Source organism: Crocodylus porosus, unplaced genomic scaffold (assembly GCF_001723895.1).
Source record: "Crocodylus porosus isolate Cpor-Errol unplaced genomic scaffold, CroPor_comp1, whole genome shotgun sequence".
Classification (NCBI taxonomy): domain Eukaryota; kingdom Metazoa; phylum Chordata; order Crocodylia; family Crocodylidae; genus Crocodylus; species Crocodylus porosus.
Genome location: NW_017728917.1, coordinates 8,960,157 through 8,986,643, shown reverse-complemented (window position 1 = coordinate 8,986,643; position 26,487 = coordinate 8,960,157). Strand labels below are relative to the sequence as shown.

The following is a 26,487-nucleotide window of genomic DNA, read 5'->3' as shown; positions in this document are numbered from 1 at the left end:
TATATATTTTAGACCCACGTATTTAGAAGTAGATCCGTTATATATAGGAACCCTTCCAACTTCACACATAAAGTGTTGAAGATACCTGAAGACTTCCTATAGTAAAAATGCTGAGGACCCCATCCCATAAATACACATTCCCAGGTAAAGTGCTTACTGTCAGCCCTATGTTTCCCTGAAACTCCTCGAGAAAAGTTACTTGCCTATATCTGTGCTTTCAGGATTGTGCCCTAAAGCATCAGTCATACAAACAAGCCTTGAGCCAAGTGAAAAACATGTTAATGCTTCAGCTTATTTAAAAAAAAAAAAGGTGGAACAACATGTTTAATTTACATTTTAATAGACATAAACTTCAATCATTTATTTTAGTTAACAATGCAGCACCGATTGCTAAAATAATCCAATGATTTAGTTTCATAAACAGATCTTAGTCACTCAGAGAATGATTCACATTTCCTGCCAGCAAACTTCTTTTTGGTAAAAAAAGTAAAAATAAAACAAAATAGAATAAAACTGTAGCACCTTCAGAATAATGCCACTTACTGAAGAGCAACACGCTACATTTTCCAGTTATTTTGCTTTTTACTTTTGTGGGCTACTGGGGTGATCTGAGCCATTCAGTTTTTCTTGCAAAGCCACAGGGTCTGAAGGAGTTAATTCCAGAGAGGAAGAGTGTATATGCACTTTGCTCTAAACTTACCACCCACTTCCTAAAGGTTCCCTCCTCCCTCCTGCCGCCACCACCACCCTCGAAAATTCATCTCATTTGCACTGAAATACTGTATTGCAGGGCTGACACTTAGCTCCGTTTAGATCCAGTTACATGCATTTCACTGGAGTTCATAACACTAGTCACTGTCAAAAACAAAGCTCACTCACTTAATTTCACATGGCAAATTGACTAGCAAATAAATTCAACAATCACAGTCCCTGACATTTAAACCTGACAAAGTATTCTCTTCATCTGTGGATGGGGTTTTTTTTTCAGAAACTACAGTCATTTAAGACAGCTGAGCTAAAAATAGTCCAGACAGATACAGAAACTTAAACATCAGAATGAAAGAAACAATAACCAGTCTATTTGCTTACTTCTGATATCTCGAATAGGCTACAGAGAGGCGCACACATTGCACTTCCCTTCTCTGATACATCATTACTTACTAAGGACTTTCAAAATATTATATTATATATATTATATACATATATAAATCCTTGCGCTGGATGAAAATGCAGCACAGCACAAATGCCCCAACAGAAGGAAAAGAGGCAGAATAATAAAGAAAGATAGAACTGAGATTTTCTTTTGAAAGCTTTCTTAAGAGCTGGAGGAAGGAGGCCTGTATCTGCTCCCCCCCCAGTCCTGTCTGAGCTGGTGGCTGTGCAACTCCCCATCAAGTTGGTAAACAAGGATTAAAAGAGGAGACAAAACTTAGGAAAAGCAAGAGCCCTCTCCAGTCCTGCATATGCAAAATTACACGGCCACGCTGTACACAAGGAAGATCACCCCCTCTCTCACCCCCCCCCCCCAAATTTTGTTTTTAAAAATCACAAAATCAATCACATTGACAAACCTGACAAACTCCATTTAGCTGCCACCACAAACAGCGTGCTGGGCCATGCAGCTCTATTAAGCCTTGTTGTACAGTCTTTAGCTTCCTCAGGTTACAGACAGATTACACGCGCAAGGGTGCTCCTGGGCTGACAAGATGCAAAACTACCCAATCAGCCACGCCCTTCTCCACCAATCACAACCAGCCTCTAAACATAATCAGTTCAAACACCCCTACACAATGGGCCTCCTCTTCTTTTTTTTTTTTTTCTTTTTTTTTTTTTTTTACTGACGGCAGGTGAAATAATGCTTTGGTGAAATAATGCTTTTGTCTCTAAAGCAACTCCAGTTAATTGCTGTTAACCCTTTGACCTGAGGATGCTGGTGTCTGCTCCCTAGAAAGCGTGGCACACAGAGCACGCTGGCCCTTGCTCGCCTGGCTGGTACGAACTACTCTTGGGAAAAGGACTTAATGACGAACGAACCTTTTCTTTTGCAAGGAGTCGCTGCCACTCAGAAGTCTCACCTTGCACAATTGTTCATAGCAGGCTTTTAAAAATAGGAATCAAACAGAAATAACTTTCACTTGCGTTTGTGACGCATGATTTTTTTTTTTACCCAGATTTACCCTTTTCTGTTAAAAAAAAAAAAAACCCAAAAAAGGGGGGGGGCTTTCTATAATCCTGGTGTGCATAAACAACAACAACAAAAATGCTCCACCCCGAGTTTGTTCCAGGATTGCTGTGTCTGGCCTGCAAATGGAAACACCTACCCCTTTCTTTTCTTAACAAAGCTGAAGGAAATTAATCACAAACTTGCAACCGTAAGATGTTAGACTACATCACAAGGCAGAGATTCATCTACTGTCCCCCTCAGATCAATGCTCCGCAATTGGGAGTTTATAGCTGCCTGTTTTTAATGCAGCCAGACAAACGTTTCTGAGCTCAGTGGAAGTGAAACATTTTGTTTGGGTCTGTGGCACATTTGTAACTGGGGTTCGTGGTTTCATGCAACTCAAAGCAACCTCTCTCAATGCCTCACGTGTGCAAACTCAAAAGAAACACTCTTTGGCCCTAGCCTTTAATGCAAAAACAACTCCTGTTATTGTGCTGTCTCTAACTTGAGGATTGTAACAGTCCCAGCGACCGCCTGTCACTTGCCCAAAAAGCCATCATAAATTATCCACCTCACCCCTGTCAATCACCCATTGTATTTTTTTAATCTGCAAAATGTTTCCAGACATGAAATTCACCTAAACAGTTATTTCACATGCAAGGAACTGAAAAACAGAACCCACATTAATACCATTTGCAGCCACAAATGTACTTTATTTGTGAGAGTCAATGAACGCCAGACAATGGCCCCATTAGTTATGCTGCTAAAGAACCTCACAAGAAGCAAAGACAAAGGACCCAATTTACTGACAACTTGTGATCTGATGTTAAATGGGATGTGATACGGATTGCTTTTCACCCTAAAGTGTTTTCGTGTCAGATAACAAATTTATTAATGGGATTTTTTTCAGGTCACAAAAATGTGACCCCACCCTCTTATGAATAGTTAATAAGGGACTAAGGGCATCTTTTGCAAGACCCTAAATCTGCCAGAAAGAGCCACCATGAATCAGAAAAAGCCAGCCTCTTAAAGGGACAGAAGCAAATGGAAGAGGAGATCAGCAAGGAGAGAGAGGGCACAATTCGGAAAGGTTGTGCACCCGCATACCCTTTAGTATTGGAAAATAAACAACACAATCGGGTAATGTGGAGGGTGAATTAATAATAATGCTCCACCACACTTAAGAAAGCACCTCCTATCCAGGTATCCAGGTTGTAGCCGTATTGGGCCAGAGTCCTGATTGCCTCCTATCCAAGCACTGTTGAGTTTGAGGTATACTGCATAACACAGGGCGTTTCAAAACTTTTCGGTAGCTTCTTTGCAGGGATCGCCTGTCCCCGCACCGGGATTTTCAGATAGCATGCCTAGGGCCACTCCGGCACTTCCTTACATAGAAAAGTAACACCAGTAGACTATTCTACACATCTAAAGGTCTCTTTAACGGGATCTGAAAAACAAGGAGGGACTTATGTGATCTGGCAGCTCTCAAGTAGCCAGTGCTCCATGGACCACAATTTTGGAGATTCCCGATTGACTTGGTTTTGCGCACTGCAAACTTTCTGGCAGTCTCATTACAGGAATCAGGATTGAATGATGCCTTCAGTTCCTACCTACTTACACAGCCACATGCAGGTGGATAGAGAGGAAGGAAGCCAGCCTGGCGTAGCTCGGCCTTTGTTTTCACAGATCACTGACAGATCATACGATTCGGCACCAACGCCGCATCTCAAGAGACCAGCAAAGACTTAGGCCTGTGAAGCAAGTACATCTCCCGAAGCGGGCACTATCTAGTGACTTGAACACAGAACTACAACCTGTCGGACAACTGCAACTGTCCAAGCTGCTGAGTGCCCACCCCTTTAAAATAAGTTCCTGGCTTTAACCTCTTCCTTTATTCCCTCATCTGTAAAATGGGGATAATAGCAGTGCTCTCCTTCTCAAAGGGCGTGTGAAGATGAGCACTGGTTAAATACCCCCAAGTGAAAAGCATCATTTAAGAACTAGCCGGAGAGCTGGTAGACAGTATTTTGAAAGCACTTCATGCCCGTCCACGTAAAAGCTTCAGACCCACAAACTCGGCCAACATGTGCTATTTTCAGTCTGTGCCCAATGGTTTAGTAAGGCGACAATGAAATAAAATGTATCTCTAAGCCAGCAAGTATTTTGGACCAGGTAGAGCCACATGCTCTTCTGCTTTTCAATCTCTTAAAATATGGACAGGCTGCGCAAATCCGGAGTAGCCCAGCTATAACAGGCCTGGGGAAAACAGATTTCATACATTAACAGAAAATGACAGCTCAGATCCATTCCTGAGGGATAAGTGAGGAGCCCTTGGTGGGTTTTTGGCATTTTGTGCCACTGAATTTTGACTCACATTAGACAGCAGTGATGATGTTTAGGTAAAAATCAATAGCTTGAATATAGCAGCAGGACCAGGCTCACAGGTCAAAACCAAAGGAGGGTTTTGTGAAATTATGGCAGAGGTGAGTACGCCGGAAGAATATACAGATATCTATATCTATATATTCTTACCCTACATACAGCATTTATTCATGCCAGTTGGCATCCAAGTGGCCCATTTTTGCCTCAAATAGGCAAAAATCCTTCAGCTTTTGACCAGCGTGAAGGAGTCAAATCACTCCATTTACTTCGCTGAAGGTATTTGAGCCTCACACCACAAAAGAGGAGCAGAGTCAGGCCCAATGTGCTGCGCCAACAGATACTGATTGAGAGATGAAGATCATCAAGCAGGACAAAAGCCAGGCATTCACGTGGGTGCCCAATTTAAGTCAGGCAGACAAGTCCATATGCTTTAAACTGGCCCGTTAGGAGTCACCCAAGAAAAGAGTGAATGGATCATTCAGACAACAGGTTAACAGATGGAAGAAAACTCAGAAAAACGGGACAGTCCCCTAAAACATAATATTTGTGCATTCACAGCATTTAGGAAAATTTAAAAGATTGCTACTAATAATGGGAGCGGAGTTTTCATTGCTGGTTTTGTCTTTGCTTTATGGTTTTCTGGGGGGTTTTTTTACGTTAATCCTTTATCAGGTGCCACATGGTCATCAGCAGAGACTTCTCCTTGCCTGACCCTTCAAAATGCTCGCATCAAGAGAGGACCCTGAGAAGTATGCTTTGGTCCATGAGTCCTTGGCCCCGGCGTGGAGGCGACTACAGAAGCACCAACCGTGGTGCAGGCTGTGTGATCGAGGTGGATTTACGGTACAAGCAGAGCTGTTATAAGTAACCAGCATTTTAAAGAGACTGTCAGTTTGAGAGCAAATCAGCTTTAAACTCACACCAGCTAGGAGTCAAAAGTCTTTCATGTGCTGTACCTAGCCCAGGATCCCTGGGCCAATCTTTCTGGTTTTACAATCACATTTTCCTGTTTTTAGAATGCTTTATTTTCCCCCGCTGCCATTTAAAAGACCTATGAAAACAATTGGGAAAAATCACTGACTAAACAGGAAACATTCTTACTATCCACAAAGTGCGGTGAAAAAGCACAAAGCGAACGTTTTCTTTTCGCTATTAGTAACTTTAGATGATACCTGACAGTAATATCTTTCCAGAGAGAGGTGTGATTTTTAAGTAGGCAGTGTCTCTTTAAAAACAAATGCATTATACATTTGTAGTGAAATAGTTAACAAGCTACCTAATTTATGAGTGTCAAAAGTAGGCCTGTTCTGGCCTGGAGTTAACGACATCATTTTCCTTATTGTCCCTGCAAGTTTTGCCTGAAGAAGCTGCTTTAACTCTTCTCAGCATTGTACAAAGGTTTAAATTTCTTTTCATGACATACTTTAAATTACCATTCACATCTTCATTTAATGCATCATTTTATAATGCCAGTGTTACTAGTTAATTTATATATACACAGCAGGATGTGTCAACATTCAGGTGAGTTATGAATACGATTGCGCAGGAGTTATGGAAGGCATTTCGGCAAAATTATGGTTCCCTCTAAACATAAAAATATTAATAATGAATCAAGCATCCCAGGTAAACAACACATTTTATATAATTGCACCCCTCCAGCCTCAAAATAAATAAATAAAAAAAAACGGCAACAGTTTTGCTCTGCATTCATCTTTGATTGATCTTAATAAATTGTGATCTCCTTTCCTAATAAACTCTAATCTCTTGTTTCTGCCATAAAGTAAATTTATTAGCATACTCTCATACCAGCAGGTTTGCATCAGTCACAGCATCGTGTGCAAATTGTTCCAAGTCTGTATGGGCATATTTCATAAATTATTTTTCTGCCCCCAAGTACACAATGGATTGAAAGGTAATCACCACTAAATGCTCTCTGTTACTTTCCTTAATGATATGAGATACCATTTATGTCACGTACGGCAGAGGAAATGCTGCTGCCGTTGCCATTAAAATTCTGCATTTGCCAAGAGTTGGCACATACTGGTCACACACAGAGGCCACTCACCTCTATTTAGAATAGGAAACCGTGGTGAAGACTATCTGATAGCAGATGGCAACATTTCACCTTAAAAGGATGACCACTGTACCCCAAATTATTTTTTTTTAGGGGTGACAATACCCATAGTTCAAGGGATAAAAAAAAGACAAGTATTCTGTCACGATGATAAAGTTCCCGAGAAAGAGAGAGAGAAAGAAAGCGAGAGAGGCGCGTACACACCTCCACACCAATATAAAATGTAAATAAATAAATAAATGTGTATAATGCAATATAAATAAATAAAATACAAGTAACGTATGATATATCAACATAAGCAAGCAGATTGCAACTACTGACCACTTTTAAGGAGGTCAGGACCTATGTACTGCATGCATCATTTAAAATTAAGGCAAAGGAAGTTTTATTTCTCTAATGGCAGAAGCTCTGTGTTTAGCTAGAGAACACCACCCCGAGGACCTTGATACCAATATAGCTTTAGCTGAAAACCATATTTTTATTTGCACTGCCCTCTACTGGCAACTCTGCTTCCACTCAAGGCACTACTCCACCTCTTTCTACAAATGACAGAAAAAAAGATCTGGTATGTAAGAAAAGATCTGCCTAAACAGTAAGTGGAATATACAAATTGTGAGGGTTTTAAATTAAAAAAAGAATGGAAAAAAAAAAAAGATCTGATGAAATATGGTACCTTTAATATAAAAACGCACATTAGTCTATTATACAGCTCACTCATGCACAGCACAGGAGTGCCAAACTACATATTTTAGCTTGTCTAAGAGAACAACCTGTATTACTGTTGGGCATCTTGCCGTCTTTTACTCACTCTCCTGGGAAAGCATGTCGACATATTTTCAATAAAACACCTTCTTTGCAGTAATGGGCCACTGTTCTCATTTCAATGGTCCCTAAGGTTTCATGATACAGTATATTTAGCTGACTTGCAGTTCAAGTTTTCCTCCAGCATTCAAAAGATACATTAAAAAAAAAGAGAGAGTAAAAGAAGAGTCCTTCCCTTATCTTCTGTTTAAAGAAGAAAACAGTTACATACTTTATAAATGAAAGAATGCCATGGCCAGGTTTATTTTCTAAACAGATATTTATGCTACAGCAAGGGAAGGTTAGACAGGGGCACGCATAAGACGCTACCATGCAATCATACTGCTGGTGCTAGATGAGACGGGAGACTTTTCAAAGCAGCGCCTTGGGACCTCACCATCCCTGTTAAAGTTAATGGGTGTCACGATGCCTAAATCCTGCCGTGCAGGGTTTAAAACGTGTTTCCAGGATGACAGAGCGAAGCGCAGCCGTCTAACCTCCGCACTTCAAGTATCAGTTTAAAAGCACCCTCTTAGAAATAGGAAAGAGGACCCAATTCAGTGAGAAATGCATGCAGAAGCCCCCTTCAAAGTTAATTACTTTCCACCGCCTGGCACGGCTTGCAAGCCCCTCAGAACGGTACTACGCCATTGCCTTCGCACTTCTAAGGAGCTGCATCCTCGTGGCCCCGGATGTGTCCTGCAAAGGGACTGGGCTTTCGAAAGCAGTGCATGCTGAGGGAAGGCCTCCCCGCGACACGACGTGGCACGGATGCGGCGAGCAGTCGAGAATGCCAGACCTCTACCGCTAGGAGACGGTGGGGGGAGGGGGGGCTGCTCAAGTTTTTGGTCTTCCTTCCCCGTTTGCCTCCTAGCTCCTTGGTTTTGTACATCTCAGCTCAGCAGCACTGGCAGAGACAGGGTATAGGTGGGAGAAGACAGCAGAAGAGCCGAGGAGGAGGAGGAGGCAGCTTCGTTGGCTGTGTGCCTATTAGTATTCTGCAGCGGCAGCGGTTTTGTTGCCTCCCAGGGGCTGGGAGGAAAAAGAAAGGGGCATCCAGAGGGTCAAATAAGCATCCAAACTTCAGGGCTCTGCTCTGAGCTTGGGGCCTTTGGGGTTGTCCCATCAGATGAAATTTATTTTTGCAATACTGACAATGTTGCTCTTGCTGCTCTTTTATGTGTTGCCACGCTGGCTCATTGCGAACCATCACTACATATTAATGTGGTGTCCCAGTCCATGGCGTATTCAGAATAAAAGGGGCCTGTATCTAATTAAACCTAAGCCCCTTACCCACCCCCATCATCACATGAAAAAGGACTCCTGTCTGCAAGCTTGGTTTGTGACTCACGGCTGTTTCTGAGCTGACTCTGGCTACTGTGTGTTGCAATACTCCCTCCCTTGGGGTCCCAAGGAAGAGATGACTCCCGCAGGTACCACGATCCCAGGCTGGGTCCTCCTCTACAGGCAGAGCTGGCCAATGGAAAGGAGTGGGAGGCCCTACTGGGAAGTCTCGTCTGAGCCATGGCAGTCGGCAGAGAGCACCGAGCTTCACAGCGCGGCAGCTCCTGGCTGCAGAGAGGTCAGAGCTAGAGGCAGAAAGGAGCTGGGAGGTGCAAGTCTTGATGCCTATCCTATCTAGCTCCCCGAAGTGCAATGCTCGGGAAGGCTTCAAGTACCCTCCCCTGGTCCGCGGGCTAGAACCTGGTCCCAATGCAATATATGCAAGAGAAAATATAGGGCAGGGGCACGGGTGCCAGAGCGTGGCACTCAAAAACATTTAGCTTGGCATGGCAGGCGGACGGCAGGGAGGAGCATGGGGCTGCACTGCTGCAATAAGGATTGGGCCCCAGGTGGCTCCCCCACCATCTGTCCCTGGCATGCCAACATTTTACAAAGACGAGGTTGCGGGTGTTTTGGGCACTCTGCCCAAAAACGTTGCTGACCCCTGACATAGGGTGTTGTAGACTGCTGGCTTGCTAGGAGAGAACAGTCACAGAAAGAAACTGTATGGTACGTAAACTCCACCAAATAGGAGACTGTCTTTCTCTGGGGTCTCTCCAAATAAAGCCGAGATCCTAACAGAGTCAGGTGCAAGAGACCTGAAGATCTGCATAAAAGCAACAGATAAAACATTAACAGCACTTAATAGCACTAAAATAGCCAAACTTTCCAGGAATCCCCATACATGTTATTCAAGCCCTACGGAAAGAAAATCACTTCATCTGCCACCGAACTGCAGCTATTTCTGGTGTGGAACACAGCAGCTGCTGAACAGCGACACCGCACAATAGTCCAGGACACCTGAAGCGAAGAGCCCAGCGCCCAAATGAAATTGCAGGCTGAATAAGCAGGCAGAATGTAACTATCTGCACTGTAATTTGGTCAGCACAATAGGTCTAACACCCCTATTCTTGCAAAAAAAAAAAAAAGATGTACTGTATTTGAACTTTAGAATTTAATTAACTATTTGGAAGAAGGGAAGAACTCTGTTTTTCAAAGAACGCAGCTAACAATAGAGAGCATTAGTTTCTGAAGAACCGCCCAAAAACTGCATGGAAAAAAAAAAAAAGTGTGAAATTATAATAATAGAAATGACTGGATTTGCTGAAATATTCCTCATACCTTCTATACAAAAGTAGAAATACAGGGTAAATCCCACTATCTGTGGAAGTTCCATAGATAGAAAAAAATCAAAAAAAATCTCTCCTTTAATAGGTTTACACCTTTAACATGCATTAGTTTGGAAAAGTCCTAGGGTATAATTATATGTCTTGGCTTGGCACCTTAATAGCTATTCCCTTCATTTACTGATTTCTTTTACTGGTCAATTTACTATTTTACTGTGCCGTGCTCACTGGTCTACTTCACAGCATCCCCATCTCGAAGCAGACTCTACGCTGGTAAGGGGGGAAAGGGCTGAGTTAGTCACAGGCGGTTTCCTACCCTGGGAATGCACGGGTCTCAGTTCCCAGCTATGATTTCAAATGTCGGCAGGCCTGACGCTCGTCTGGAAAGCAAACTTTGCATCCGAACATGACAGCGAGCTGACTGCCAGTCTGGTGTGCCAGTCAGGTCATAGACACTGGGAGCTGGAACTGCCCCTATTTCCACCAAAACCGGGGCAGAAACCGTTCCATCGCACCTAGGAGAAAACAAGTTAAGCCGACTTTGGGGTTTCCTGCAGCCTTGACTGTCATGTCTCGCCAGGGAAATAAAGCACGAATAAGGCGTGACAGGACTCTCCTCTGGCAAGCATCCTTCCTTCCCACGGAGGCTGCAGTCTCCTCCCCCTGGTCTTTCCACTTCCCCTGTCTGCCCACGCCCTCTTCCACTGAGTTTCTCTCTGTTCCCACTCAAGCTTTGTGCATCTTCCCGAACCAAAGCAGGTCCTTCCCAAGCTGTATCTTCATTGCCTTCCAATCTCCCTCTGCTTTCCCAGCCCTTGCACTCCCTTATTCCTTCATCTTTGTGCCCTGATGCCAACAACCACCTCTTTACTCCCCCGTGTCTTCTGGTCCATCCCCACCTCCCGCATCGCTCAGCTGAAGTTCTGTCCCCGTCAACTTTCTTCCTCCAAAAACTGTCTCCACCTGCTCCTAGCTCTTTCTTCTCTCTTTCTGCCGTCATCTTTCTCTCCCTTTCACTTCCATCTCCACTATGCTCCCTGGATCCTCCCCTCCTCTCACCAGTGGCTGCACTTTGCCCCTTTTCAAACTCTGCATGTTTCTTAAACGCAGTCTTCAAGTCCCTCCTTCCCGTCTGTAACTCCATAATTTACCTATCCTATCTTACACCGCAATCTGCAGTGCTCGGACTTTCCTATGCCACCCACCTGATTAGTTCTTCACTCTTTGAACAATGTAGTCTGATAGTGATCCCAACTATGAGGGAACATCAGGGAAAGACTATGATCAGGACTTTTCATAGGAACAGATAACTCAGCCCTAAGTCCATCGAATAACACACTTGGAAACTGCCCATATGGACTTTATTTTGGAAAAAAAGGAAGCCTCTCTAGTAACGGACGAGGCCAATCCACGAGAGCGCAGCTTGCATCTCTGAGCTACAGCCTTGAAAGCAGGGCCCATGTTCATTAAGATGAAGGTCCAGCTTTAAAAGGTTTATCAGCATTTTAAGACAGCTTTTTTGTATTATAGTGGAGCCATTTATTTAATAGCTTTTCAGCACTGCCATTATAAACCAGAGCTCTCCAGGTGTTTATTACTCGGCTTTAAAAACTGGCTCAAATGCTGAAATTCGCCAAACAGTGTCAGCCTAGGAAAGAATTTTGTTTTTGCCAATTTTGTACTTTAAAAAGATGACCCCATTTTGGCCTACATAAAAAGCACGAGGCTTGCTGTCTCTGCGACATCATTGAAGTAACAAGTCAATACTATAATACTGTCAGCAGAGCTGTACTGATTTAGTGCTTGGAATTACTTTGAAGGTGAAGAAGAGTACTATCGAACGGCTAATTATTAACTCTTATTATTACTGATGCCGGTGCACATAAAGGAAGCAACAAAAAGTGACAAGAATTAGGAGCACAAGGCGGAATAAAAACCCATAAGCTGGTATGTGAAAATTAGCATGCAACTTTAGTTAGAAAGCGAGACTGTTCTTACGGAGCTGGACTGTGCTCACTGGTGGCAGATGACAGAGCAACAAAAAAGTTGCAGCAAGGGAGGTTTAGGTTAGATATTAGGAAAACCTCTCTCACTGGGAGGGGAGTAAAAACACTGGAACAGGAGGTTGGGGAATCTCCTTCGCTGAAGGTTTTTAAGACCCAGCTAGACAAAGCCTTGGCTGGGATGACCTAGTTGGGGCTGGTCCTGCTTTGAGCAGGGGGTTGGACTTGATGTGACCTCCTGAAGTCCTTTCCATAATTTTGTACAACTCTATAAGCATTTGCAAGATCAGGCCTTCAATTTGATCTCTGACAAAAACGAAAGGACAACATGGATGCAGAAATGCTCTTGTCAACTTCCCCAGCAGGATTTGACATGATACTTACTAACTGTGAAACCACCGCCAGAAACCTGGCTAAGTTCACTTTGATGTATTATTGCCCAACTTGCATTTACTAGGATGTTGTACTGTTGGATTCAATGGGAGTTCTGCCATTGATTTCAGGATCCGGAGCCTAATGGTGCTAGATTACTAAGGATTTCATTTGAAGAAAACACCTTTTCCCCATGCCACACTGCTAGTGAATACCAACCTCAAGATGATAGACCACTTCTAGTGGCATCTGAGGAGTTCATAGCCTTTTTACTCACATGGCAAGCATGGGGGCTGATTAGCGTTAAATGCATGGATGTAGTGACACATTCACATGCAGGCTGGAATCGAAAAGGTGCTAAAAAATTAAATGTGCAGAAACCTTCGGCTCCCTTGAAAATCTGTCTAGACCAATACCATGCAACTCAGTTTATACAGATCTCCAAAATTCTGACCTGGCCTAAATATAGGGGAAAAATAATCTCTCTTTATTATAAATCTCCCAAGCCACTAGGTCTTTCCTTTAATTTTTCCCCCTAGCATACCGAGGATGGTATTACAGGGAAAAAAAAAAAAATCTGCTGCCTATTTTTTGCCCTTTGCTGGACTTAGAGAAGAAAAAGCAGCTAACTTTAGAAAATACTTTCATCTGGAAAGTGCTGGTTTGTAAGGCACAGCATCAAAGATCATCAACGCCACTCTAAAACTTGGTAAAAAGGGAGAACAATTTATCTGTCTAGAAACTTTCTGGCCGTCTAAGCAGCAGCTATTTAAAAACATTAAACAAGTCAAATGAGTTTAAAATTATGAGGCATTTAATACAACAGCATCACAACAATTTGCATGTCATTAAAATTATTAAAGACGAGACTCCTTACGCTGCAGAAGAAGTCTCCTAAGTGAGCTGTGCATCAGGTGGGAAGCGCAACTATCAAGCTGATACCACACTGTTTTCTGCACAGAGCTCAAAATGCATCAGGGAAACACCAGGTCACGGGCAAACCCCCAGCCTGGTGTTTCATGCCCTGCCCTGTGTTACCCTCTGTGTGAACCAGTTCAGTCCCTTGTCAGGTCTCAGTCTGCAGGGCAGAGAGGGAAGGCTGCAAAGGCGCTGTGCCGAGCCACATGCAGCAAGGGGGGCTTCCCACTGCTCTACTGTCAAGTCCCTGGCCAATCAAGGATCCCAACGGGAATTTGAGCCAGGACTTTCTTGGATAAGGGAAGGATGCCACAAGTCAGGGCCTTGATAGTGAAACAAGGAAGGAAGGAAAAGGGTGGGAGTGTTTGCAGAAAGGGCATTTTGAACAAAGCAATTAGGCAAAGCCGAGTGTAAAATGCACATCATTTTAGGCGCATCTCTTACGCTGCCACGCATCTGCCCAGAGACCTCCTGTCCTTACAAAACAGTCATGGTAGCAGGGCAAATCACAACTCACATGACAGACTCCAAAGCTCCCAAGTGCTGCAGGCAACTACCCATGCGTCTAACAGCAAGCCCGAGATGGGTGTCAAGAAACAAGCCCTGCCCACTCGTTCCTGCTCTGCCTTTGCCGTGGGCTGAAGAAAAAGGTCACGCGGTCATTTTTTGGAGCACACCCAGAGATGCTGAAGCAGATAGAGCAGCGCAGCGTGTGTGTGGGCTGTCACGCGTGCCAAGTATGTGGGGGCCCAAGGGTCCTGCCCCCACTTGGTGAGAGGGCCGTCACCTAAAACGCATACATTTTCTACATGTCCATCATTTTAGAGGCCTCCAGCAAAAATAAGAGTCAGTGCCCATGCATGGGCACCTACTGAACGGTGACATGTGACTTTTTTTTCAGCATGAGCTTTGTGGGGTGAGTGGCTGGGACTTGCTTCTTGACAGCTATCTTGGAGTCACAGTCCTGATTTCAATGGTGACATTCAATGAGACGTGTGCTCCCGAGAGCCCGAGTGACTTAAAAACTGGGATGCTGGCCCAGATGACACAGAGCTCCTGCACAGATGTACATACGTCCATTAGGGGTGCGATCAATACGGTTACATCAGGACCTCTCCCCTATGTGGGAGTGACAGAGGGAGGCCCCAATATTTTTCAACAAAGATGAGGATCACCCATAAAACAGAGACCTTTTCGCCTCTCTCTCACTAGCCCTTCCACTATAACCCTGTAAAATGATCGGGCCAACTTCATTTCAGAACATTTCACCTCTGCCAACAATTCCTGCCGGCTCTGGAGTGGGGCTGGGATGGGAGATGCCTTGTCGGCTTCCTTTACAGTAGGTAAACAAGACCCGAGGCACTTAGGTGCCTGACATTTCTACCTCTAATACTCAGAAATTCATATTAAAATAAATTAGTATTTTATAATAATATATGCAAGTACAATGCCGTTTGGCCGGCTGGTCAATTGGGGGCTGTTCACTGGTTGCGTGGGACAGGCTGTGAAGGGTGGAAAGCCAACCAGAAGCAGCAAGTGGAATCGGAGGAGAGCAAGGGGATGGCGGTCTCAGGGGCCAGGGATCGCTCCACAGGTGGGGAATGGTGTGAAGAAATGCAGAGAGGGGATAAACAGGGCTGGCAGAAGGGGGTGAGCTGTGACAGCTCATGGTACAGGGCGAGCACGTGCTGAAGGGGCTGTCCCAGCTCACTGAGACACCCACCAGACACCAGTGCCGGATCACGCAGCAAGTGGGTGCTCTTTCGCTTCAAGGCACTGGCACTATGGAGAAGTTGGTGAGCGAATGGTAGCTGGATTAATCACATTGCAAAGCCCATCGGGGCTTCTCTGTCTGGTGACTACTTCCTGATGCCAGATGCAGACTTTTAGCAAGTGGAAGAACACATGTGCGACTTTCTTCACGGGTTACTGACGTTGTTCAGACAACCCACACTTGTGGCTGCAGAAATGCAGCTAGCTCTGGGGTTGCACACAGCAGCTGTTTAATGTTGCAACAGCACCAACTGCACAACAGTTGAATCTGCAGAGGAAATGTAGGTAGGCAGACTGCAATTATCCACCTGGAACGTGGCCAAATGCTGGGGCTACTCCGGGGCGCCAAGGGAGCTTAAATGACATGTGGCCAGGACCTCGATTTTGCCCGTCCTTTTGAAAGACAGAACTGCCAGCTGCACAATGGCTTCTAACTTGATCCTGGGCCACTGGTTCACAATCCCCTCGAAGGGAAAAGAAATGCATATTGAATTACTGACAACTCTTTCCGTAATGCCCTGGGCTTTAATTGGAGGTCTCCCATCCAGGTAGTGACCAGCGCTGCTTACCTTTAAAGAGATCTGATGAGATTACAGCCTGAGGTGATGGTATGGCTGCAGGCATTTTGAGTTTACTGAGTCTCTGTGGGGGAATGGCAATAGTAGCAGAGGAAGCCTGGTTACAAAAATCTGGAACAGTGTACTAATGAGCAAAAATCGACGATGAAAACTTTTTTTTTTTTGGTGTCAGGCAACCGGTTATGCAAAGCACTGCTATCCATGCAAACACACACAAGGAGCCTGGAGCGGTCCTGGCCGTTCTCCGGATGCAACGAAAAAGGGCAAGCAGCATTCCCTGGTTCTGCATCAGATACCGACTGCATGTGTCACCCCAAAGCTTCCTGTTGAGAGATGCCAGCATCTATTGACATAGGCTTCATGCATTTCTTTTTGAGACGTGTGGTTTTGTAGTTTGTCAAAACAGGATACTATTTACATTTAAAAAAAGTTACTGATTTAAGCATAAAGAAAAAAAGAGTTACCGCCGCTTTGGCGACCAAACGTGCATGGGGGGAAACTGCTTTTTTTTAAAAAAAGAGGTACCTTATCTGTGTTTGACAACATGCTATATTTATAAATCTCATCCTGAAGACAAGTGTCTGAGCAAAACAACTACCACCTTCTATGAATTACTGAACATGTGTAATTCATTTATCAGTAATATTGTGCTGAACTCAACTCCAGTTCAACAAACAAAAACTCCTGCTTTGCACACACACATCCTTCCATACCTCAGGGGGGAGATGCATCAGTGTAACCACGTTAGTTCAATCTGGTTCATAAGCTTGTCCAACAGTACAAAGCTATTGATTTCTTTTTTAATTTACATATGAGACAGTTGCAACATTTAACCTCTTAGTCAATAAAGATACATTAACAATAAAAACAGACAGACAGCAAGATTTTTCAGGGCAAAGTATCAACTTTCATGGAATGGGTTTTGTGAAGAAACGCCATATTTCTATTTAGAGCTAATAGCGCAGCAAATGCAGTCCTGGTAGGCTCTTTGGGGGCTCTTGCAAGAGACGAGAAATCAGGAACTAGACCTAGTGGGACTTCAGTCCCTACAGAGTAACATCAGAGAGGAGAAATTAAAGCAACACTAAACTTGTGACAGTGGCACCGATTTTCATGATATGGTATACTTACTAACAACCCCCTGGAGTACTCAAAGCTAAGAGATTCAAGGGGGAAAAGGTTTATTTCTATTATTTATGCCCTCCCTGGTTACCTTGGGCACCTGCCAGCTCTGTTTCTTCTATGCGGCCGGTCTGCCTGGCTGCTTATGCGCTTCCCCTACTGTCTTCCCCACGGCGAGATGGGACGGACGAACGATTTAAGACATCGCCAGGAGGCTCAAGTGAAGTGCCTGACACTGCATTCGCACACGGTGGGTTAGGGGAGTACTGTGCCCGCTTAAAAGGAGCAGAAGGAAAAGTCGTAAGAATTAAATGGCTCCCACGGAGGCCAAGAACTGGGTCCTCGCTGGCCACCCCAGCCTCTGCCTGTTGCTCCTCTCTTGCGTCTGTGGTCAGCTTTGCCTGCGGCTGGTGGCTACCTGCACCTATTAAAAGTAGCTGGAGCAGTCTGCCCACATGTCCTTTCCTACACTGAACCACCTCCAACCCAGAGGGGTGTCAACCTGCCCCCACCAACAGCACCTACCATCAGCCACCCACCGGGCATTTTTCCCATGCACAGTCCCAGCCTAACATGCTCTCGCCCCAAGTCTGTGCAACTCCTCTATTGACACAGGTGCCCCCCACGGAGAGGCAGGAGAGGGAATTAAGCTTGCACCGTCTTTCCAAAGCCACGTGCAAAAGTAGAAGTGAGAGACCAGCAATCCTACAGGTGCCGCAAGAAATCGTGGTGGAAAACAATATCCACCGTAACTTAGGATTTGGCTCTGCTGCCGGGCATAGGGGCCGTTGTGAAAAGTGGGTCTGAATACAAAACCCGGGTTAGGAAGTGAGAAGCGTAATCTTTACTGAAAGAGGCTGGCCCTGGCAAGTTGCTGATGTGGAACCAGCAAGCAAACAAGAAAACACATTTGCAGCTGTGGCTGCTGTCCACAGCGGGGCCCTCCCAGAAGAAAATATTTTGCTTTTCTCATCAGCAGACATAACCGACCATTCAAACCCAAGTCCCTTTTGGAACAACCCGAAAAGCGTGCCCGAGGAGACCTGCCACTGCTCAGGGCTACGCTGTAAACCTGCTCTCTGTGAGCTAAACCATTTGAATCCTACTCTGAATGCAAACTACGCTAAGGCTCCCCTTCAAAAAAAAAAAAAAATCCACTTCTGCTTCAAGTTAGTTCACATCAGCAGCAGCTTGTGAGAGCGTCACCACGGGGTTTGGGGACCTCTATTCCTGTCAGACAGCGTAGGCTTTGTAGCTGTTGTTAAATGAGGGTAATGCCACTACAGTCATCTTCCACTTGAGCATAACTCGGCTGCCTCCCTTTTCTCGACTGCTTTCTACGGCGGCGCCGACTCAGAGGAGGTGACAACCCTGACTCTTCTCTTCCCTCAAGTGGATTTGGGGACACGAATGCAGCTAGTGTCCACAGTTGACATCTGCCTTCCTATTTTTCTTTTTTGCAGGGAAACACGGTGCCTTTTTCATGGGTTACTTTTCACCTATTCGCCCCCCCCCTTTAAAAAGATTATCCCCGAGGAAATCGGAGAGACTCAGTGATATCCGAGCCTCCTGTGGCTTCCCCCAGAGGAACAGAGGAGCAAACGAGCCCTTAAGTGTTGCTACTGGGGGCAGGGGAATGATTTTTGAAGACGAGTCGGTAGTGAAAATAAACGACTTTCTACCTGAGGACACGGGGACGCAGAAAATGGGGCGACCTTTCAACCCCGTCCACAAAGCCTGCATTGTTCCAGTTTCGAGACGGGTAAACGAGTGCTAAATATTGAGCACAGGAAGTTAATCTGTATGTTTCCAGAGCATTTGAATAAACACAGAGTTGAAAGTAAAAAAAAAAAAAAAAAAAAAAGTCAACGAGGGGGCTCTTCGCTCTTGCCAACTTTTCTTTCAGTTTCTCTTGTCTGGCTTCAGAGGGTTTTTCTGTGCTGCCTTCTCTCGCTTTCCATCCTCCCGCCTTAGTGACAATGAAAGGACAAAGCAGAAAGGACCGGGGTGTGCCCCAGTCAACGCTGCGCGGTCACGGCAGAGGCACTTCAGCGCCGGCTGGATTGCCTATGCAAATCTTTGAAGGTTTCTCTGCGGAGCCTCCCAAATGGTTCCCCTCGTTCTCCTCTCTTCTGATACTCATATCTCGCCGAGCCGAGCCTAGCAGAGTCCCACACAACCGACCGCAGCAACCCTCCACCTTGCCAGCGGGCTGAGCGTCTAAGCCAGGCTTCATTGGGTGCCGTCTAGCGAAGGGCGCAGGCGTTCCCCCGAGCTGCCTGCACGCGGCCTTCCCGTTTGGACACGGGGCCGCCAGAGACGGTGCTACAGCGGCCGGCCCTGCGGTTTCGAAAGGTAAGAGGCCAGAACGGGACCGATCGAACCCCATGCTACTTGTGCCACTTGTCTGACTGCTGGCTCGAAGGAAACAGCATCTTCCTTCTGCCCAGCGACTGGCTGAACTAAACTGACCAAGGCAAAACAGGCCTCTAAGAAAGTTGGCAAAATCGCCTTCCCAAAGCTACATTTTCTTTTACCAGCAGAAACAAAACAAATAAACCAAGGATCAGACCCACCGCCTGCCTGTTGTGCTGGACCACAGGCAATGCCCAGCAACCTATGTTCCTAGGCAGAGACAGCATCCTTCACTCTGCTGCAAACTGCTGTCGCACGTTGAATGGCTGCTGTGTTTCTCTCTAGAGGTGGCCGCATTTCACTAGTAGGTGGAGCCCTCTGGACCTCCTATTTAACTCTCAGGTGTGTTTTAAGGCTTAGGTAATTATTGCGTGCAAAGCATTTGACATCTCTGGATGACACATGAGGTGTATTAATTATTATTACAGGATTAAACATTCGCATTCAGGTTTGGAGCAGAGGTTGAATGAATGCTTAGGCTGGTTCTTATTTTTCCTGAAGTGGTTTGTCCATTCCACTGCCAACACCTCAATCAGTAATACAGGTTTTCACAGACAGCATTAATTCTGCTTTTGATTTTAAGACAAATTTTCTTTCTTTAAGCGTTATTATAGTCTATATAACCAGGTGAAAGCATCACGCACAGGTATTCTGGGCCCAGGATTGTGAATGCAGCTGTGTAGGCAGTGAAATATTTGTTTTCAAAGTCATTTGTGCACATTCGCAAAATTACTGCTGTCTGCAGTTTTTCTGAAATATCTGCCCTGCTGTTCATAAGCCATAAAATATAATCTGCCTTTTGTCGGACTCCAATTGGTAAATTATATTTTGAAAAAATTCAGATTGGCTACTCCCCATTAGATGGTGGGTATTAAGAATAAACACAGCCAGGGCCACCTTAAAGGAATACTGCCCCAGAGAAAACCCACATCACATCAGAGTTGAGGGACTTTAATCAAACAGTTATAGTAGGAACAATTTGCCAATAAAAAAAGGTCTTCAAAGGCTACATTTCTGTACAGGCAAATATGAGGATTATAATAGTAGAAGCATGAGTGTGGATAACAGCCATATGCCGGTTCTCAATGGCCATCCCTCAGTTTCAGACGTCTACTTGCAGAAGCAGGGGTGAGCAGCAAAATCCACTGAAACAGCTTTTTCAATGAAAGAGGAGAAAAATAATGCAACATGCACATAGTTTTTGGTTTCTCCCTCAGGTTCAACCTTTTTGAAAAAAATTTTAGCGTTTGGGTTGAGAGAAGAGGCTTCCAGAATTTCCCCCTCCAATTTGGCCGTCTAGGGATTTATGCCATGCTCTTCTCCATGGTGTTTGAACTCCTAGGTTGAAAAGACGGTACCACGAGTGGAAGGACAGATGTTTTCATATTATAAAAACTTAAACAAGATGGAAAACTTTCAAGTCAGTTCTGGTCCCAGCTGAAACAAAGATGATGGGAATGGGTCAAAAGGGTAAGGGTCCGTTTCTGAATGTGTCCAAATCTGGTTGCTTTCCCATTTTCCTCAAGTTTCACACCAGGCTATGAAAGGTTGTATCCTGGGCTTTAGGTCGCACGCTCCCCAATAGCAGGTGGTGTTTTTACATAGCAGAGAGTCTTTACGAAGTTGGATCTCCTTCTCCCCAAGAGAAAGTCCCGACAAAGCTTTGCTCAACAAGCTGCTTGATCTAGCATCCTTTCCCCCTAATTCGGTATCAGCAGGACCCTTGCTTCCCCTTTGGTGAGCCCGGTCACCAGAAAGAGGCACCCCGTTTCAATCTACAGTGACGGGCAGGAAGAGAAGAAGTGACCGCAGTACATTTTTAAAAAATGTTGGCGAGCGACCAAGTGACTCATTTTGCTATGCTACTGCCGGGCTCATGAGCAGGCTGGTGAGTGGGTGACTCCATGAAATCAGTCAGTCTGCATGTGCGAGTGTGGAAAATGCTCACACTGGTCACACACACAACTTTGTATTGTGGGTCAAGGTGATGTGGGTTCAGTACCCAGCTCTGCTACAGACTCCCTATAACACATGGGACAAAGGACTTAGGTTTGCTGTGGCACACTTCCTCATCTGTAAAATGGGGACAAGAATCCCTTTTCTCTCTGTCTTGGATACTGATACTACAAATTGTTCATGACAAGAACTACCTTTATCCTATGTGCAGGCACCATGCCTAGCATAGAGAAATCTGACCTCTACCCTAGGTACTACTACATTGATAAATAATACTGATATTAATAATTAAAGAAATACTACGTGTCAATGGTAATGATCATAACAATGCCAAAAACAACGATGATGATAATGTGGTCCAGCCTTGTGGTGAACGACAACTGTCACCAATTATGCAAAGAATATGAAGGCTACCAGTGCGTCATGTGGGGCTCCCAATGCTGTTCTGTTAGGGGGAGAGCTGGTTTAAAAGAAAGCTGTTTTTTTTTCCACGGGGAACACAACAGACTTTGGTGTGCTTCTCTGAGAGCTGTCATTTACACCTGGGACAAATTTGGCCCCATCCGTTTCACTCCCTCTTGCACACTGAAGAAATCCATTGAGCACCGAAAACACTCGATGCCAAGATGTGCCACATTGGGTGATAAATGCGGCAGCATACTTAAAAAACACCCTCCCCCCAAGCCCTACAAAGTGACATATTTGGCAAGGAAAGTCAGTGCTGCTATCTAATGACCTTGACGGCATGGCTTTAAATATCCTCAGCGTGTCCCGCTGCATTGCTTACACTGCACGCTTTGGCACATGGTATGATCTACAGTACTGCAACACGACTCCAGTGATGTAACATGATTTCTCAATGTGGCGAGAAGCAAAAAGCAATAGTATCTCTCACCTCCACTGAGCAACGTGGACACCTCTGGCACCGTTCTTTGCAGCCCTCTGAAGACCCATATACTTCCTGGGACTGTATCATCATGTTACTTCTCTTCAAAAAATAATTTTAAAAACTTTTTCAACTAGACACTCTAAACCCAGGATGTAGGTTTGCCAATTAGTCTCCGTTCAAACATCTGTTGGTAGACTGCATTTAACATCAGTTATTTGAGCAAAGCAGAATTTGATTAGGCTGTCTGAAACCAAGCCAAAGTCTGCAAACTAATAGCTCAATTAAATTTTGTTTTGCTTTCATTTGTCTTATACCTTCCCAAGTGTGATACAGTTGCGTATAATCAAGTAAACTAATTCCTTTCAAAATGAGAGATTTGGGTGCCTTTCGCCTTCTCTCTCAAAGTTTATTTAATAATCTATTCCATCTTCTCTATGCTTCGTCGAACTTCATCTTGACACACAGTACATTTCTTTATTGTGCCTTCAGTCTACTTTAATTTTCTATACTTTCAATGAATTGAGATTATGTGCCATTACTGTTACACCTTAAATAGATTAGTAATTTATAAAAGGCAGATTACATGTATTATGAATGTAAAAACATTTCAGCAGTGTAACAGCTTTCCCCATGCACACATTGTATGAAATATTTTGCCAGCCTGACTACAGAGTCATAAAACTGTCAAGCTCCAGAGCCACTTTCGTAATGGCATTTCCAATTGTTTCACTGGTGTTAGTTTCTATTCATTCTCCAAGGTTGCACTTGTTGCCCTGAAAACTTCAACAGCAACTCTAGAGATTTGAACACAAGGCAAACAGCTACTCTCTTCAGCTCAGAGTTAGATCAAAATGCATTCTCTTTCCCTCCACTCCCCAAACTGCTATAACTCAAGCATTTCTGGCAAAGCTTACTGTTTTCAGGCAAAATTCTGCTCTCTGATCATCGCTGCTGATTTCTTATCAACCATGCATCTCTCAGGGGTGTACTCTTCTCCTCGCTTCTCGCATCTGGCACGCAGAGAATACCATAAAGCGCCACTAAGCTGAACAGTGACATTTTGCTTTTAAATTAAAAAAGAAGGCCTAACTGATAGGTAGGTGAGCATATCACTTAATTTGGAATAGTTGACCATTCCTTAATGGCTTTGACTATGTACTCTTTTTTTTTTTGGATTGAGCAAATATGATCCTTTTCTACCTGAAAGATTTCAGATACACGGTACATTTAATTTTTGCAGGAGATATCGGGCAGGGGGGGAAGGTGGGAGGGGGAAATATATTTATTCTAAAACATGAACACAAGGCAAGCTGAAATATGTATCTGGCAGGATCTCTGCAATCCTGTGCTGCTGAAGATATTACTGTACTGCTCAAGTAGTTACAAAAAATATATTTTCCTTTAATGCAGATATGGTTCCTGAATTTTTAAGATGGAATCTGCTCCATCTCTGCCAGCTCCTGTAGCATGCAACAATTTAAATTACTACGGCAACAAAATACCCCTAAAAATTAAGGCTGAAGAAGCCCACGAAAGTTCAAAATGGGATACGTCCTATTTAAAAAGTAGAGCGCTACTAAATATGACAACCATTTGATGTATGAAAATTATTCGCAACCAAAAACAGACAGTCTGGAAATAGCTGAGATGACTTCATTTAGACAGAATTACCCAAATCTGTTTCTAATATACACAGTACACATAATAAATTTTTACAATATGACAAGGAAAACAAACTTAATAAAAGTTCCTGATCTTTTGTTACACAAGCATGCTATAGCTATGATATGTTTATAATATTTTGCCCATGATATCACAGCTCTGAAACACAAGCTAAGCAACAGCCCTCCCCACCCCCCCGTTACTAGGTATGACTTCACTTCACAACTACCGTAATTATATCGATGTACACATCGCCTGAGTATACATTTTCCAAACTACTTCTCAGTAACTACACTTAACAATGACTTAAAAGGTTGCATTTGACTAATAGTCTCCTTCTCGCCCTCTCCCAGGCATTGGTTACCTTTGGAAGCTGCAGATACAAGTGCTATTTTCCCCAAACCTGCCAATAATCATAACAGGGCTCATTTGAATGGAGAACAGACATTTTTTTATCCTGTTTCCTTCATTCCCAGTTATTTGACAAGTGCTTGAAAACCCTGTTATAAACAATATCTGTAGGGAAACGGAAGATGTCTGATGATCACAGAAGGGTGGGTTTTTTTTTTGGTTTGGTTTTTTTTTTTTTTTTGTTTTTTGTTTTTTAAAGACGCAAAACTTCTCAAGCATACCCCATATGCACCACTGCCGTATTCACTTGTTTTAGTATCTCAGCTGGCTTTCCTGCCTGGGCATCTTGCCAAGTCGACCGGGCTGCCCCTCATTGTCACTTCTGTTCTGTGGCACTTGCACCAACTGCTGTTATTCTAGGCTCCGGGAAATTTTCTAACCACTGGATCGGCTCCAGCGCCGTGCACTAATAAGCTGCAGATTGGAGTACTCTTGTGCATGCATTTCAGAATAGTGCCGTTGCTTGTAGGAGCGCATGTGTGTGTTGGGGGAGAAGCAAGGGAGGGTACATGAAAAAAGAAAAAAAACAAAAACAAAAAAAAAACAATGCCCCCCCCCCAACAGTAGTTCTGAAATGCTGCCTACTCAAATTGACAGAAAAGTGACCTCTGTACTTCATCAGAAATTCCTGCAGCCTTACACAATAAAGGGGGTTGCTTTTATCACACACAGTGAGACTCGTATGGTAAAATGGAAACACTACATCACTTGACCTGAGGTTGCTCCCTTTTCAACCACAGATGAATATTATGTAGAAAAACTCTAAATCAACTAAAGATGCATTTAAAAGGCTCGCTCTTTCTGTATTAAAGGTGATATTTTTAAGCTCTAGATTTATTTTAGAATATAAAGCATAACAGACTTCATTTCTAGCACTGGATTCTCTTGCTCTGAAGGCTGTTGGTATCCTTTGCCTGGAGTGCACATAATTTCCCATATTTTACTTGCATCAGGAAATAATAAGCAAGCATCACTTAACCGAGACCGAGTCACAAATATTTGCTTACATTAACAAAACATTAAAAGCCGTTTTAAGCAACTTAAGGAAACGGTGTCTGTGTTTAAACTGCTGCAAGGAATTAAGAAACTTTTGCTCTTCAGTGGCAAAAATTAGTTGGGTAACCTCCTTGCTATATCATTAGCCCCCAAAGCAGTCTCTCCTTGCAGGGATCCCTGCCCAATAGATTTCTTTGCTTAATGAAATTACTTTTCAGATTTCCCTACATTCAGTGCTGGGTACTTTTACATTTCAATCTTTTCACATCCTTGAACTCTCATCAACATTTTTTCCAGACTGTGTTAATAAAATCCATTACATGCAGTTCCGAATTTTGTCCTGCGCATGGAAATAAAACAATTTGTTTTAAAGGACTATCTAAAGAAAGCAGCACTTAGCAATCCTATCTACAGGATCACAAACAAAACAGAAAACTCCTACCAAACAATAAGAAAAGCAACGCCCTGATGTTAGCATGCTGGAAGTGCTGACTAAATTCCTGATATAAAAACCATGAACCTCACTGTTGTGGCACTGATTGACATATCTTTCTGTCAGACGTGAATGATCTTTTCAGCTCGTTTGTGTGGCCATTAATTTGCTTCCCATTCCAACTCCTTGTACTTAAAAAAAAACCTCTCGGTACTAAGGTTCAAAAGTGTCTTGACAGCTTTGTTGTAATCATATATGTAAGGACCCCTGACTACACTGTTGTGGAGATGCCTCATACCTACAATCAATCTGTTGCTTTTACAAGTTTAATCTAGGTATTAAGGAGCTGATTGTGGACCCATGTCGATATAACATCCTCAGCCCAGCTGTACATCATATAAACCACTATAGGAGGTGGCAGGCTCCCATGATTCCTAGCAATAGTGCATACCTTGAACTCCCTAATCTGTAATACTACAAAATACTGCTCTCATTTTTTTCCAAAGCACAAGTGGACTATCAGCAAGGGTCCAACAGTGTTATTCCTAATTACCTTTTTTTCACTCTTGATCCTGTGGCTCTCATAATTAGTTACCTGGGGCTGCAATCCAATTTGAAGTGATGACAAGAAAGTGATCCATGAAAAAGTAATAAGTTAAATCCAATTTCAGCCTTCCTCTAATTAAATGCACATGGAACTAATGACTCAAACCCTACCATTTCAGTGATAATGGTAATTAGCGAGGTGGGAGTCGCTCTCTTTCTTCAACACCGTAGGTGTAAACCACAAGGTAAAATGGCAGGAGCACTCTTAATTACATGTGTCATTTTGTCAGCAATTTGCACGTTTCTGACCAGTCAAGTAGCTTTCATTTGTTTTCTTCTTCCATCGTGTTTATAACAAACTC

The 26,487-nt window shown here is 43.9% G+C and overlaps 1 protein-coding gene across 13 annotated transcripts in view; it reads right to left on the bottom strand.

Annotated features, from left to right (window-relative positions):
- FOXP1 (forkhead box P1) overlaps window positions 1-26,487 on the bottom strand; it is a 442,485-nt gene that overhangs the window by 94,906 nt on the left and 321,092 nt on the right. Inside the window, exon 1 of one of the 13 annotated variants that reach the window (XM_019536655.1) lies at window positions 1,572-2,910. The exons of the other annotated variants lie outside the window; for them this stretch is intronic. The gene's annotated coding sequence lies outside the window, so the exon portion shown is untranslated. Of the gene's footprint in view, window positions 1-1,571; window positions 2,911-26,487 lie in introns of those variants that run through there. 13 annotated transcript variants of the gene reach the window in all.